This window comes from Sinohyriopsis cumingii, chromosome 17, assembly GCF_028554795.1.
Source record: "Sinohyriopsis cumingii isolate HCF-2022 chromosome 17, ASM2855479v2, whole genome shotgun sequence".
NCBI classification, from domain to species: domain Eukaryota; kingdom Metazoa; phylum Mollusca; class Bivalvia; order Unionida; family Unionidae; genus Sinohyriopsis; species Sinohyriopsis cumingii.
In genome coordinates, this window is record NC_142977.1 from 18325626 (window position 1) to 18342958 (window position 17333).

The window sequence follows — 17333 nt, forward strand, 5'->3', positions numbered from 1 at the left end:
ACATATAAAAACCACCCTCCATATTCATCATCTTAAAACTTTATAGCCCCAGGTCTATTACACCACCCCCTGCTTCAATAAAATTGATTCTTCTGAATTAAAACGGAAGCCCAAAATTTCAGTCAGCGCAGCAGTTAAAAAAAAATAATGCATTTTAGTTAATACGCAGGAGAATTGTTTTTATCTTTTTTAAGGTTCTTCAGTAAATTGATCTCTTCAAGCATCGCTAAGAAATCTTTGTCTGCTATTGATTTGCAACTATGTATAGGCAGTTGTCGCAGCCATTCATAGTTATATTATCTGGCTTTTCTTGGTACCATAACATCCTCATATGCATGTTTAGCTGTTACTGGAAAAGCCAGCATGTTGTGTTTATCTAGGAGGTAACTCCTCTTCAGGATTGGATTCATTCTTGATTTGATCCCACCCCTATCTCTAGCGTCATAGCTACATATTCCCATGATAACAGCGTCTGGTCAGGCATTATTTTGCTCCATCCCTTGGGTATCCAGTGGATTTCAGTAGACCCGTCCGTAAAAGTGAAATGCATATATTTCTTTCAATCCCGGCGAGCAGAAGCTAAGCAGGGCACGCATCCCATTTCCAAGAGCAACAACATTCTTTCCTTCTTGGCCAAGCACTTCTTTGGCGTATTATTGGCTGCGTGTGGAATTTATGATGGAGACAAATTCCTCACAGATAGGTCTAGGGTTCCCAGAGCTTCCTCCGCTATGATGTGTGTGCCTCTCGTTGTACACCTTGTCTTCGCTAGCGGGTTTAGATCCAGTTCTTTTGCCATGGTTGGTAGACTATCAGAAGGTTCTCAACTGCACGAGGCAGGGTAAATGCGTCTGTAGCTTGGCTGATACTTATAATTGCATAATTATTAACTGCTATAATTATGGCCAACCTGAGTTTCCGTTCTCTTTCTGGGTCTTCCCGAATTGTCATAATGGAAAGAGGGTTCATCGAAGTGGTGAGTTTTAGCATTCACTCTTCGGAGGAGAATATCTAGCAACCTCGCACTTATTTCGTCTGGGTTTACTTCGCATCTGTAACACATAGTACCACTGATAGATGAAACATATATCGTAATTCCGTCTCAAGAATTACGAAAGGATTGCACTCCTGCCTGGATTTCAGGTCGGGGGAGGGGCGGGTAGGACTCGCATCGGGGCTTTTAGCACTGTGGTTCTTCAATCTCTTAATCATAATTAGGAACAAATCTGGATTCCGACATTGTCGTCTAGGGTCTTATGTTTGTGCTGTATTGCTGGCTTGATTTTGATGCTTGCCCTATCATGGCATCACAATCAGACTCCTACTCCGTCTGTCCCGTCAATGGCTTACTAATAGTTCTCAGCTGGCCCGACACTGCTACTCTCGTTCGGATTGCCATAGTCGACTCATATGCGTTAGGGCTAAAACAATTTTATACTTTTCTGTCTGTCGTGACAGCCAGAACCCATTGCACTCGCTAAAAATTCAGGTTGTAGTGTCTTCACGAGAACATGCTTCTTCAGTTCTGTCATCCTTCTACATATTGACTTTTCAAGGGTACATCAGGGGCAAATGACCTTCATGCAGCCTTGTGGACTGGCCAATAGATGGTTCTTTAAATCCCGATTACTACTAACTTTTTCATGAAAGATCCAGCAAGTGAGTCCTGATTTGGATGCAGCCACTCCGTAACCAAAGGAAGAATATTTAAAGAAAGAAAAGGTTCCGTTAAAATCAGATATTTATAAGTATCATTTGTACCACAACAACGAGTTAATCATCTAATAGCTATCTCCCTTACAAGTTGGTATAGTCATTTATTTTTCCTTTACTAATATGTGGTTTGAAGGCCCTATTTTCGTAAAAGGACCTGCACCATACATATCTAGGTGTGGATAATTGGAAGCTTGAAAAGTATACTTATCTTTGGCTACCATTCTATTACCGTGCGAATTGAGCACTTTTCACAACATTTCAACCACAAAAAAACGACTTTATACTCCGTACAGTTGTTTCATCACAAATGGAAAACAATATACTTGTCATGGACGCACCCCCTCCATCATCACGTCTGATAATGGAACCATCTTACATGCACTGTCCGTCTGGCAAGAATAAGTATAGCATCATTAGAGAGGCAACTGGATGATCATTTAAGTCCCTATCCATATATAAACCTCACGATAAAGCGCTTCTCCTTCCAGCTAAAATGGTGTGCTAGCAAACACCTATAAAAAAATAAATTCGGTGCCCGTTCTGATGTGATTTTTCCAGACCATTTTGAAACCTCTGCAACGTTGCAGCCCTCATAAATAAAACTGAACTAAATGACAATATGCATGTACATCTAACGGTAAATAGAATGTCGGAATATCCTCAAGGTCGACAAGATTCCAACGTTTGGTGCTGCCTTGCCCACAATGGGCTGTTTCTTCTATAATAAGGTGTCAAACTATCAATGTGGAACACCTTCGACGGCTGTTTAATAGACGTCGAAACGTGATAAGTCAAAACATCAATTATATTTACAACAATGAAGGGGGTTAGTTTTTTTACAAACTCCGAACGGCGCATGCACCGACACAAATTGTTCTAATTGTAAAGATCTTTTCCTAGCTAATACATCATAGCATTTCTTATCATGCACTGTCCCTAGTTTCAGAACTTTCCTGGCTATTTCATGAACCTAAAACAAACTTATCCATTACGCTAAATACATACTCTCCACATTCTATAGGCGTATCCATAATGTTTGGCTGTTCGATTCCTGCTTGTAGTGGCATGACAACTTCTCTTCCTGTAGTCATCAAATTTGGTGTCTGAGATGTGCTTGAGTGAACAGAAGCGCGGTATGCAAGCAAAACTTGTGGCAGTTTTTCATCCCACCAGTTCTGATTTGATTCAGAATACTTCATCAACATCACTTAAAGCGAGCGATGGAAGCTCCTCACAATTCCATTTGACTTTGGTCTCATGATCTTAATTATAGTTTTTTCAATATGCAGATATCGGCACATATTTTAAAAGACCTGACATACGACATTCTTCCCCTAATCCGAGTGTTATTTCAGCGGCGTTCCAAATCTACATATGAAACTGTTAACAACTGCGTTTTCAACGGTTACAGCTTCCTGATCTGGTATAGCAATGGCCTCTGTCCATTTAGTAAAACAATCACAGTTGACAAGTATCCACTTGTTTTCCAAGTCTTGTCCTTGGGAGTGGTCCAAGATTATCAATTGCTACTCTTTCCAAGGGTTCTACAACAATATATTGTCCTAACGGGGCTCTATTTTGGTTTCCTGAAGATTCACGTACGGAACAATTGTCACATTTTCGACAATATTCTAGTAAATATACTTTCATGTCTACCCAGTAGAATCCAATCTTCAGTCTCTCTAGAAGTTTCTCAGCTCTAAGATGGGCTGCTGTTGGTGTATCATGAAAATACCTCAATAGCTCTTGTTTCTTGCAATCAAATTTGCGATACACCTTGCCTCCTTTCAAATATTGACGGTCCCACTGACTCCAGGGCTTTTTTAATAATACTGCACTGCTTGAGGCATCCTCCCATTTCACTCTATCTCTTCAGACTTCTAGAGCAGTCATTATGAGTCCGATAGTGGGGTCCTTCAATTTATGACGCATAATTTCCTCTGGTTCCCATCCAGCAAGTCACACGTATTATTCTTCATTGCTCTATTTTGTCCTTCTGCAACTTCTGGTAACAGCTCTGAGGCTTTCACTCTGTGATTATATCCGTCGCCTGTAACTACCATATGTTGAATTGGACTAGCGGCATTTTGACAAAAAGTATTATCTTCATACATTTTATTCCCTACTTGATGTCTGTAACAGACCTTACATTGGTTTGTCGAAAAAGCGTCATCATTTCTGTGTTTGTCTCCCGCTCTCTGAGTAACCTCCATATCGTATGTACCTCGCTCCTGCAACCATCTTGTGACTCACCCAGCTGGATTTTATTTTAAGTTCCACATCCAGCTCACTGTTGCATTGTCAGTGCGAAGGAGTACTTTTTGACCGTACAAAAATGACTGGAAACTACTAGCAGCTAGCACAACTGCTAATAACTCCTTCTGTAGGATACAGCATGAGACTTCGTGTTTGTTGAGGGATTTGCCGATGTAAACGATAACGTTTTCGACGCCACCTTGCTACTGCAACAGAACGGCAGTCCCCAACTGGTAACTGGCATCTATTTCTAGAACACGTTGTAGTCCAGGCTTTGGGTAAGCTAAATTTGTAGGCGACAATAAAGCTTATTTTAATCGGTTGATGGATTTTTCACATTCTTCAGACCAATTGAACTTCTTGCCCTTTTCGCATATCTTATAAAATCGCTTTGCAATTCTGGCAAATCCTTTGACAAATCTCCTATAATAGGAGCCGAGTCCAAGACAAAACTTAAGTTCCTTGACATTCCGTGGAACTGGCCAATCCTTAATTGCAGTGATCTTGCCTGGGTTTTATGAACTCGATTCTCAGAAACGTCATGTCCCAGGAAATTTACACTTTGCTGAAAAAAGATACATGTTGATTGTTTCAGCTTCAGGTTTGCTTCTTCCAGACGGACAAACACATGCTCCAACCTTATGAGACTTTCTACATAAGTCGACCCTGGGATCATACAATCTTCCATGTATATTAAGCATTCTTCCCCTGGCAAACTCCTCAAGACAATCTCCATCAGATTCTCAAACGTGGATAGTCTGTTTGCTTACTCAAATAGAATAGCATTATAGTGAATTGATACAGAGCAGGACTAGTAGACAAGGTAGTTTTCTCCCAATCTTCATAGGCCATTTCAAATTCCCAAACTCAAGAACTGAGGTCCAAGCAACTGACTCACTTTGAACCTGAAAGGGCATCAAGATATTCATCAACCCAAGGTAAGAGATAAGCTTCCTTCACGTTTAACGCACTGAGTCTCCTGTAGTCTACACAAAATTGGGTGGAATATTCCTTCCTGATGATCAGCACTATGTTGGAATTCCATGCACTGTTTGGGGGCTCAGTGACTCCTTGATCTACAATTTTCTTGAAAGCAGTCTTCTCTATTTCTCTTTACCCAATAGGCAATCTACGTGGAGGCTGCCCTTATAGATGTGTTGATATGTTGTTTTACGATTTCCAAAGAAATCAGATGCCTTCGAGAATATATACTGGTATTTTATGCAAGCCTCCTCTTTTCTTAGTTTTTAAGTTGGACAGAGCTTCTCTCCCATAAATCGTGTAGATGTACTGGCAGTTTATCAGCTGCTGCTTCCAGTTCGTCTGTAGATATTGCATTGCACTGGTTTAACTCCTTGTTTGAAATATGCTAACAGGACACACATATTCCAAGTTTCGTATTTGGATAGAGAATAACTGGATTTGAGCCAAAGTTTAATATATGTACCGCTTGATTCTCAGCTTTTGAATGTATTATCCCTCTTGTGAGTGCGATTTATTTTCTTTTCCTGCCTACATTTTGAGAGGTCATGACAATGCCTTTATCGGTTAGATGTAAAGGCTTATACTCAATGTTGCTGTCATGCTGCAACAGGAAGTCTTGCCCTAAAATTGCATAGGGGTCTATGTCACAGACGAAAACAGTCGTTCTATAAACTGAGGAACCAAGTGATATTGGCATATTGAAACATCCGTGCACTTTTAATTCATATCCATTTACGTCAAGTAATTTGAAGTGTACTTCCTCTTGAGGAGGTTACTTATCATCTTTCATCATCCTTCATCAAATATGTATGACATGGAAGTATTGTAGAGGTAGAACCGTTGTCTATTAGGACATTTAATAGCAGTCCATAAAGGTCACCTTTCGCAAAAATACTATTATCCCATTGTCCTGTTGTTTTCTCAATATACCCCTGACGTATACAGTTGCCATATATGCCACTTCCCTTCTTTTATACTGTAGGCCGTTCCTTATCCATCAACTCACGAATTACAAAGTTGACAGTTTCAAGTTTTCCTCTCCCTTTTTCATTTCCTGTTCATGGCTTGCTTCCGAGGCCTTGATTGGTAGTACTTGTTTGACCCTGAGATTTCTTTTAAATGGGACAATTCCTGAAAAGGTAGTCGGATGCACTGCATATGAAACATGTCTTCTTTCCGGTGTTCCTATTCAAAGATTGAATTTGGCCCTCTCTGGAAAATCTGGTATTTTCTAGGTGTTCTTGTCGTTTGGAAAGCAATCTATTCAACTTCTCAAGTGTCCTATCACCTTCTGTCTGTACATTATTTAACTTCTTTCCTGAATCACAAAGACTGAACACTCTTTCTGACGGTTCATTATCTCCCTTGATCACCCGTAGTGGCAACGTATCTCTCAATTATTTCGACTGCATGTGCAACGGTCTGACAGTCTTAGTCTTTGTATCTCCATTTCTCATATGAAGCAAAATACCTTTATAAAGCTGGTTTAGAGCCAATGCTTCCTGCGTTTTTGAAACAAGGTTGACATTTCCCCTATATAACATCTGTCTCAAATCGTCTGCCAGTGCTGCGATCGGCTCCCCAGGAAAGCTCTTACTGCATTCCAGTCGTGCCAGCCATCTGCTTTTTTGTCTCGTACTATCAAATCTTTTTCCATGTTGATGAAATAATGTTTTGTAAGATCTCTTTTCTTCTGTCGATAAACTAATGTAAACTTTTCTGGCTGTTCCTCATAAGCTTGCGGTCAGGGCTAGAACCTTTTCTGTTTTTATCCAATGTCCAAGCTCTGATCTCATTTCAAAACTGGAAATATATTCTACCAAATCTTCGGTTCCACTAAATAGTTCTGGCTTAATACTAAAAACATTACTTGTTCTGTTATTTCTAGGTCACCTGGCGGTGTGCATGCTTAGTACTCCATTACATCTCCACCATCTTCGTTATTATAGACTTCATCAGAACCGTCGTGGGAAACTTCATTTTCTTCCACAGTTACGTCTCCTTGGCCATTTCTACGTGATTTTAGTCTTCCTGTCTCAATCCAGTTTCCTAGTCGGGACTTTGTGCCATTCTCAAAACAATGAACGCTGGGTAATCAACTGGTATTTTGCCCTCCTTTGGGACCTCAAGTAATTATGGGTCGGTATTTAATGCTGTTGATGTTGCCGCCACTATTCGAAGATGGAGTTAGATTTGATCCTGGATGTCACATATAAATATTGCACCCTACTTCTGATACCATTTGCAACCGATGGGGGGGGGGAGGTATAAGATAACTTGTGTAAAGGTAATAATACATTTGACTGTGAAATTGTAAGAAGATGCTTAATAAAGGAGAATATGACTAAAATCATCAATATATGTATTTGATTACGTGGGACATATGTAATAAACAAATGCTATTATATGCTGGCCTTCGTAACCTCAACCTAATTATTTAGATGGTCCACAGAGTAAGTATTTTGAAAGTTAGTCTTCTTGGTGTGGTGGGGTATAGCCACTTTTTTTAGTATGGCACAATAGTACATTTGTAATCAGCATGAATTAATAGCAATTAATTCAATGTGATTGAATTGAATTGATCCTTTTGCTATACTATACTATACTATACTATACTATACTATACTATACTATACTATACTATACTATACTATACTATACTATACTATGCTATACTATACTATACTATACTATACTATACTATACTATACTATACTATACCATACTTTACAATACTATACTATACTATACTATACTATACCATACTATACAATACTATACTATACTATACTATACTATACTATACTATACTATACTATACTATACTATACTATACTATACTATACTATACTATACTATACTATACTATGCTATACTATACTATGCTATACTATACTATGCTATACTATACTATACTATACTATACTATACTATACTATACTATACTATGCTATACTATGCTATGCTATACTATACTATACTATACTATACTATACTATACTATACTATACTATACTATACTATACTATACTATACTATACTATACTATACTATATATATTTTTGGCAAAGGTCGAACTTCCTGACCATGGATGAGATCAAGCATCTTCACGTAAAACGTACGAGCTGAATTATACACAATCGAACTAAAGTAGAAATACTTAGATCTTAACAAGGTCTGTATGACCGGAATAAAACACATCGGGCTATACCCCAGTCTGTTTATTCCACGACTCTATTATTTGTGACAAGACAGTATCTTGGAGTTTATAAGGGAATGCAGATTATATAACAAATGTTCACCCAATATTTAACTGACTGTACCTATTTAACATCTATATTCCCTCTCCCCCTTTTGTTCTTGTTGTCTTGTATGATATATGCCTTTACATGAAGTTTATCTTTTGTGATTACAGTGACATACTGCATAGCCCCAGTTTCTATAGTCGTAGCAGGTGTTTGTCTCTACAATCATGATATAGGCATGTTTAAAACCATAACCGATATCTTGTAAGAGGGAGGTTTGTTCACACATCTTCTTGCTGTCAAGACTGATTCTCAACTGACACGTTCGCAGCTCGTAGTGGTCTTCTGGAAATATTAAAAACAACGGTTATATGCATCCATCTACGTTTTCTTCTGCCTTTTTCCCAAATATTAAACTTGAAACTAGGAAGACAAGGTCAATGGTAATATACTGGCATTCCAATATAAAATGCATCTTGTAAAGACCCTTCTTAGATGATCTCTTTGAGATGCCTTTTGGCGTCAATTGCCAATCAATTTATTTATTTTTAACGACGCCAAACGATGTAATTTAACAAAATGTATGGCATGAAGACACCAAACTCATGAAATTGACACAAAAAAATACATAACTAATACATGCCCGTTATCATATATGCGTAGATTGGAAAATGTTTGAATAGTACTTCATAATCTCTTAACACAATCACATATTACCTGTAGCACATAACAGCTCAAGGCAAATCCATCGACGAGTCCATAAAACGAGCAACCGATAGAGGAAATATTTCAACAGCATATAATTTCGTTTCAAATTCGTGTGTGTGTGTATGTGTGTGTATATGTATACGTGTGTGTGTGTGTGTGTTTGTGTGTGTGTGTGTATGTGCGCGCTTCAAAATCATCCCACAAATGTTACCATAATACATTGCCTTTAGCCTAGATATATAACGAAATCATTCTAATGTTTCCATAATAAAATTGACTAGAAATATAAAATATTTAGATGTACAAGATATGCAGGACTTGATCAATTTTACTTCGAAATATTAACAATTTTGCTTGTCTTCTTTATTATTGTATTATTATATGATTTTTGTTATTATTATTATTATTATTTTTACTATAATTATTATTATTATTATTATTATTATTATTATTATTGTTATTGTTAAACTAAAATATAGATACAAACCGAATGTTTACGCTTATAAAGCCAACACAAGTTATTTAAAAAGGAACGAAAACAAATTTAACACTCAAAAACTGCTATCTGATTAAAATGTTTCAATCTCTTTTTAAAAGTATATTTCATTAAAAAATATAATTAGAAATTAAAATACCACTATTTACATATTTTATACAGTTGTGTAGACATTTATTTTAATAACTGATTAGAGTCCAAATACTAAAGTACATCTACATAAACTGTTGAGTGTGTAACTTTCAGTATACTGCTCTAGCTTAGTAGAGCGTCGGGGTACATTTTTACCGTTCTATCCCCGATTTCAATTTTAACATATATCCGTTGAATCAATGGATACCTTGTAAGTTGCATGCAGTTTTTATATGAAAGTTTACTTTGTTATGTTGTGTGCAGGTCCCCCGGCAACATGTCATTGGATCATTTTGCGCAGATGTGACTGCTCCTGTATCAAAATAAGACGCCGATTAAATATGGCGTTTGTACAACATTTCCTGAAATCAAGAAGCAGTCATATTAATTTCCGAAAAGAAAATAGGTAGAAACTAAATAGCAAAATTTACATACATACATACATACATACATACATACATACATACATACATACATACATACATACATACATACTTGATCTGTGCATACCTAATTTCTGCATCTGTTAAAGACCTTGACACAAATGCCATGTGTTTGCCTGACTGCATTAACACGGTTCCAAGTCCTGGTTTTGATGCATCACACCTAACAACAACCGGCTTCTTAACATCGAAGTATTTCAACAAAGGTTCTTAGCTTAGAATCTGTTTGATATCTTCAAATGCATGTTTCTTTGCAGTTTCCCAAACAAATTCAAATTTCTCGGATCTAAACAAATTCCTAGTTTTCCCGAATTGGGTTTTTCAACCACTACTAAAGACTGACTCATTATGTTGGTTCTTCTACTTTCCGTATGACATTTTTCCATTCCACCTCTTCCAAAGTTGATTTAAGTGGTTCTCGTAAAGCTGTAGGAACCGTAATTGGTGGATTAATGACAGGTTTCTCATTGTTGTCAATTGCAATATTATATTTTTGCAGGCATCCTAGAACTTTGAACACACTGGGAAATGTTTTCACGATACGTTTGTCCTTATCCCTGTGAAATATGCAAACTACTTGATTTAAGTGTAAATCTTGAGACGCGTTGAACCTAAGAATAGGCGGTGGGTTTGATTTTGTGATATAAAAATCAAGTTCTTGATTCATGGAGTTTAATTTGCATTTGCCTTTGACAATTAGTTTGTCAACAGAGTAGCTTAGGAGACAGGTCTTCCTTGGTTTTACTTCAACGATGTCAATGTTCATTGTGCAAAAATGTGATTTGGAATGATGTTTACGTGCGAGCCCGTATCAATTTTGAGATTGGCATCATTACCATGAAGAGTCAGAGTGACCTAGCAATTTTAGCACTGATTTCACTGTTAGCCTTGGTCACTGTTCCTACAAAAGATGTTTCTTCCTCTATTTTTGAGTGTTCTTGCATACTATGCACCCGTTTTGTCTTGCAACATTTCAGAAAATGATGCTGTTTTCGACACCTGTAGCAAGCTTTTCCATAGGCTGGTCACCTACCTTTTGCATGTAATTTGCCACATTTACCACAGTTGAATAATCGGGAGTCTAGTTTCTGTTTCTTTGGTAGTGCCATTTTCTTTTCCTTTTTCTTCATTTTTACACCATTAAGTTCTGATGCAGCTGCTTCATTTTGAATAATTTGAATCTGCTTTTTGGATTCTTTGTCTGCTGTACAGATAGCCAGTGCTTTTTGTAATGTCACTTTATCTTCTTGTAGAAGTCTTTCTTTTACTTTTTCAAAATTAGTGCCACAGACAATTTGATCTCTAATCATTTCATCCTGTAGATTTTCAAATTTGCAGTTCTTTGCAATCAATTTAAGTTTAGTTACATATTAGTCAGCGGTTTCCTTTTTTTTTTTTTGGATTCTTGTATTGAATATGTGCCTTTCTAATGCAATGTTCTGCTTCGGATTGCAATAATCCTCAAAATTTTTTATCAGTGGACCAAATGTTTGAGCTTCATTGGCTCAAATATAAATGGATTGTAAATGTCTATACCATCCTGACCAAACGTAAACGGATTGTAAATGTCTATACCATCCTGACCAATAATATATAGGAAAACACTAAATATTTTATCTGCAAGCGCAACATCTTTGTACAACTGCATTGTCTGCTTCCACTTCCTCCACGTTTCTGCTACATGGTAGGAATTAAAGCCCAGTTCAGGTGGATGATTGCGTTTTTCCATGATGTCACTACTTAGACATAAACTTGTGCATCCAAATTTTGGTATTATTATAGAGAAATACTTCTTAATGGTATAAATCCAAGTTATTCCAAAATTTTCACTTGTGTCACCATGTTATGTTTTGCTAAACAACACAAAACATGGTTTGGGCTAACATCTTTAATGGATAGATTACAACTGAGTGAAAAACTGGAGCTTTAACTCTCAGACCATTTGTAGCAACATAATGTTAATATCGTATATTACCACAGTTAGAATGTACATACTTAGTATGTAAGTACACTAACATTGTGTGTGAATGTATCGTAAGTATTAAATGTTAAAGGTAATATGCACGAGGGAACTGGGGTTATAATCCATGGACATTGCCAGCTGTACCAATGTTATACCACTGATGATATCCAAGACGATGTGCCTGATAATACTACAGACAAAACAATAAATGAAACCACTTTCTTATTTTTTGAAGATGTCTTTAGAAAATTCATATTTGATTAGCATTCCCATGACACTAATACTAATTAAAATCAGATATGGTCATGCAGCAAGTACCTCATTGTACAACTGAACCATTCTCTCATTCCTCGTGCGCTTTTTTAAAGGTTTATATTTCTTGTAATAATCACTACGATTTGAATGGTCTTGTAAATTAACATGCTCTATTAGACTTACCGAAAGATGCGTTACTCATCATAGGAATAATCACGTAGTATGCTATACTCACATGGACGAGATGCATGTTTGACCTCTACACGCCTTGAGCTGTCTGCTGTCTTGTGTCGTAATTAAGTGGATGGCGCATGCCTATCTTCACTAACATCATACAAAATGATAGCAGGTCAAAATCTAGTGAATATTAAGTTGCAATAACTTGTCTTCCAGGAAATCAATACTTTTCAAGGCCCCTTCCCGGTCTGCTTTCAGTTTCTACGTACAAGCTTAAGATACATATATTATATATTTGAACATTTAGAGAGAGTAGAAATAATTCTCAACCGAACCGGACCATTACGAGTGATTTCCAAGAGATGGAGCCTTTCAATCTACATCTAACAGCAGGTCCAACATCAGAAGATTTGTCAATATACTGGAATCCTACAGTTGGCTCATGTTGGGTGAGCTTTCGTTGACGTTGTCATGGGGTTGAACGCCATTTTTCAGCACACGATAGGCTATGCATGGCGGCCAGTAATAATGGTGGAGGAAGAACCCGGGAAAACCCCGGGAAGAACCACCGACCCACGAGAAGCTATTGGCAAGTTTTCTCAAATACCACATTGGCCGAATCCTAGACTCGAACCTGCTACTTGCGATTTGCCCTTGGCAAAAAGAGTATACTTCTCCAATTGCCTCAGCGCTAACTAACCCTTTTTGTGTTGATGTGACGTAAAGTAGCAAATCAAACCAAACTAATAAGTTTCATATTTTAGTCGTATAAAGATTTTAAATCGAGGCTCTCGTACATCAGATACCCATATGTTTCCATTATTAATGTTTTCTTTAATAAGCTTCTAAGTCACAAGAATTGTTAAAGAGTAGAGTTTCCTTCAATGTTCGCTACATGAAGGATTGAACACATGCAACAAGTCTATTTTCTGCCGCAATAGGCATATTTTTCATACTGTAATAATAGAACAAGTTTTTAAAACGGGTCAGTTTGTAATGGAAACTATTACAATTAAAATCAATACGGGCAAGTTTATTGTCAATTAAATGAGAAAGGAAGAGTTGTATATCTTTTTGTTCTCCTTAATTTTAAATTTGATTAAACTTCAAATACATAAGTTATCTCAGAGTCGTGACTATTTATGATTATTTAGCTGTATACATAACTAGTATAGTTTTCAATACTTTTCTGGTCCAGATGTTCCTCACATTCAAAAATCACAACAAAAATGCAAGATTTAATAAAGTTGTCGCCTGCGCCTATCTTGCATACGGGTACACCAAGAAATCTGGAAGAATCATACTGAACTGATTCCTCACACACACGGACTATAACTTTTAACACTTTATCATTCGCTTGATCGTGCAACCCCGAGAATGACCTTGTGACGCGTACACATATTCTCAACTATTTTGTGGGGGGAGGGCCTGAGTGACACGTCTTTATGCTGATATGAAAATGTATGTACAATCTCAGTCTTTAAGCAACACTTTGACTTATTTATTACCCTGTCCTACTGTGATGAATAGTAAATTATGTTCTACTGCAACATTCAAATAACCTCTGCAAGTGCCACTTTCTTCACTTCTGAGCCAGTCAAATGAGTGTGTTGGATAAAGTAGATGACATGTGTTTGCATATGCCCGGCGATATCAGTTCTTCGTCCATACACTATCTTCGAGTCGACTTGGCATGAAACAAACCCTCGTCCATTGCTACTCGCCTGCAGACTTATCCTATGATATATTTTCATTGCTAAGCTTGTAATACTTTTAGTCTGCAGTTTCTTAGCATTGGGAGAAAGTTCACAGTTCGGCATTCTGATATGAATTTAACAAAGTATATCAGCTGTCGTGAAATATTCATCTTAGAAGATGTTGAACAATATATCTCAAATTAAAAGAACAAACAAATCAAAATGGTAACTAAAATGTTACGCACGATTTTATAAAATTATCATATGTATCATAAACATTATCATATTATTTCGGGCTCTCCGTTTTTCTGCCATCAGATAAAGTTTGTTAAACTTTAAGCACAGGCACAGACATTAGCTTCGACTACGTTTCATCCCATTATTACTTAAAACACCTGAGATGGGATATATATATATATATATATATATATATATATATATATATATATATATATATATATATATATATATATAGTGTCTAGAAGACCACTCGTATCAAGATATGATTTTCTCGTCCTGTATTACAAATTTGTAAGCATGAATACGATTATTTTAGTTATATCTATAGTCTATATTAATTAAAGAACAAAACTAAACTCGACATAAACCAGTGATTTTGACGCCTAATTAAGATAAAATTCAGTTTCAATTGCCATACCATATGTAAACTTACATATTAAAATGATGAACATTTTATATTAGTTTCCATTTGAGAGTTGTTAACCCACTGACAGTTTGATGGTTGATGGAAACTCAGAAAGGATGTGCTTTCATTGATATAATGTTCCATGATATATTATGAAGAGTTTTCCTCATGCTTCTAGATGACATACTATATGAGATTAGGCATGTTTTTCAGTGATACTCAAAGACGAGATTGAACATATTTTCCTATGATATACTATAGTGAGATTGGACATTATGTTATATGATACACTTGGATGAGATTGGACATACTTTTCTATGATATTATAATTATATGATTAGATTGGACCTACGTTCCTATGATACACCAAGATGAAATTGGACATACTTTTCTGTAATATAAGATGATGAGACTGGACATACTTTTCTATCATTTACTATGATTAGATTGGACACACTTTTATATGATACTAAGATGGGATTGGACACGTTTATATGATATACTTTTCTATAATATACTATGGGGCTGGACGTATGTTTCTATGATATACCTAGATGAGATTATGTATAATTTTCTATGATATACTATGCGACTGGACATACCTTTCTATGATATACTATGATTAGATTGGACATACTTTGCTATGGTATACTATGCTCAGATTGGACATACTTTTTGATGGTGTACTATGAGATTGGACATACGTTTCTATGATATAACATTATCAGATTATTACAAAGATGCTTCTAGAATCGATACTAGACAAATCTAAATGCGGTTCAGTACGATCCCGGGGATTATAACACTAACGGCATACATTAAATGCGTTCCTTGAATATGTTATCTCGTAAGAGGTGTAAAAAGCTGGAACGTTTTGTATATGAAAGCCGATAAGGCAAGGAATAAAAATGCCTGTGTGTCAAATCTAATATGTTCACAAATTCGAAAAGTTGTGTTTTAAGTGATTGAAAAAAAATTACAAAATAAAACATTCAGAACAAAAAATTTCAAAAATATTATCTTTTTAAATGACGGATATTTTAGTGCTGTCTTTGCTAAGTTTGATCTTGGTATGGTTATTCAACTGTTGTGCCAGTTATGGAGGAATGTCTGCCGAATTTGTAGCTTTGTTGGTTTTTTAGGGGTGATTGGTTGGGTGGTTGTGTTGGGTTGGTTTACAAATTTGCTAAAAATTGCCGCGAAAAATTGTTTGGTTTCTGGTAATTAACCTACTGTCTGTTTGAATCATAATGAGGTAAACTAATATTCGTGCAATTAAGACCAAGTATTGATTCGTCTGAAAAGGATATCAGATGAGTTTTAACGCTATATTTGTTACCAACTTTACTACATAAGAATGATGTATTAATTTCTGAGTAGATCGTATAAGTGAAAATATTATTTTTACAAAAATATATTCCTCTGAAAGTACTTTTTCTCCTCATTGGTATATGGATGAAACTGTTAAAAGACCAATAGTGTGCATGTTTCCAGTTATCAACATAACGTACAGACTTTTGAGGGATGAACCACTTTTAAATATTATACGACCATGTATATATATATATATATACATATATTGTTGTTGTTATCCGTTAGTTTCGAGAGACGATGGAAATGCGCACATGAGAGATGTCCTGGTTGGTGGTTGTGTAGCGCCTGCTGTGGCTATGTAGTCCAACACGGGAGTGGCAGTCCTTGCTGCACTTGAAGTTGCGTCTGGTGTTGGTTAGAGCTGCTTCTTCTTCCTCTGTGATCGCTTTTCATCAGCTAGCAAGCGTAGCTTGTCCTCGCCGGCTTTCAGACCAGTGATCAGAGCATGTCGCCAACTTGATCTGTCTAGAGCGAGCTCTTTCCAGGTGTTGACATCGATGTCAAGGACTTTCATGTCGCGCTTGCAGATATCGGTGAAGCGGAAATGTGGCCAGCTGATCGACCTTTTGCCAGAGGCGAGTTTCGAATAAAAAAATGTCTTTGGGGATCCGTCCGTCATCCATCCGATGTACATAGCCCAGCCATCTGATGCGACGTTGGCGGATTAATCGTTAAAGTGAAGAAGAAAACGTGATAAGTGCTATATTGACAGGGCAACGAATCAAACTCCTTGATGGACCATGAGTTCCAGCTAGAAACCATTTAGAAGCTATGCGAAGATGTGTCCACATTTATAATTAGGTGCATATTTCTAAAGGGATGCAATACAATAAAATAATTTCAGCAGCATCTGCTCTACATTTTTGCAAGAATAAAAAGCGTGATTGAGACAGTGATGTTTGTGTCAATACACAACGCCCAGTGATGTTAGTGTCAATACGCAGCGTCCGAACTGTGTATTGCAGAGATCCTGCACATTGATAACAATAGGAACATTAACAAATTCAGTCCATTCACATCCATAAAATTAAACGCAACCCTCACAAATAATGAAATAGTCGCCTATTAAACTTTTCTCTACAATTGCTTTACCTTTCAGACATAACAATGAGAATATGAATTGCAAAAATAATAATTACAACAACTGTTTTTTCAACTCGAAATTGTACTAAAATAAACGTACATGTAACTAGATTGATATATGAGAAATGAGACCTGTTTATAAACACTTAACTTCAGAT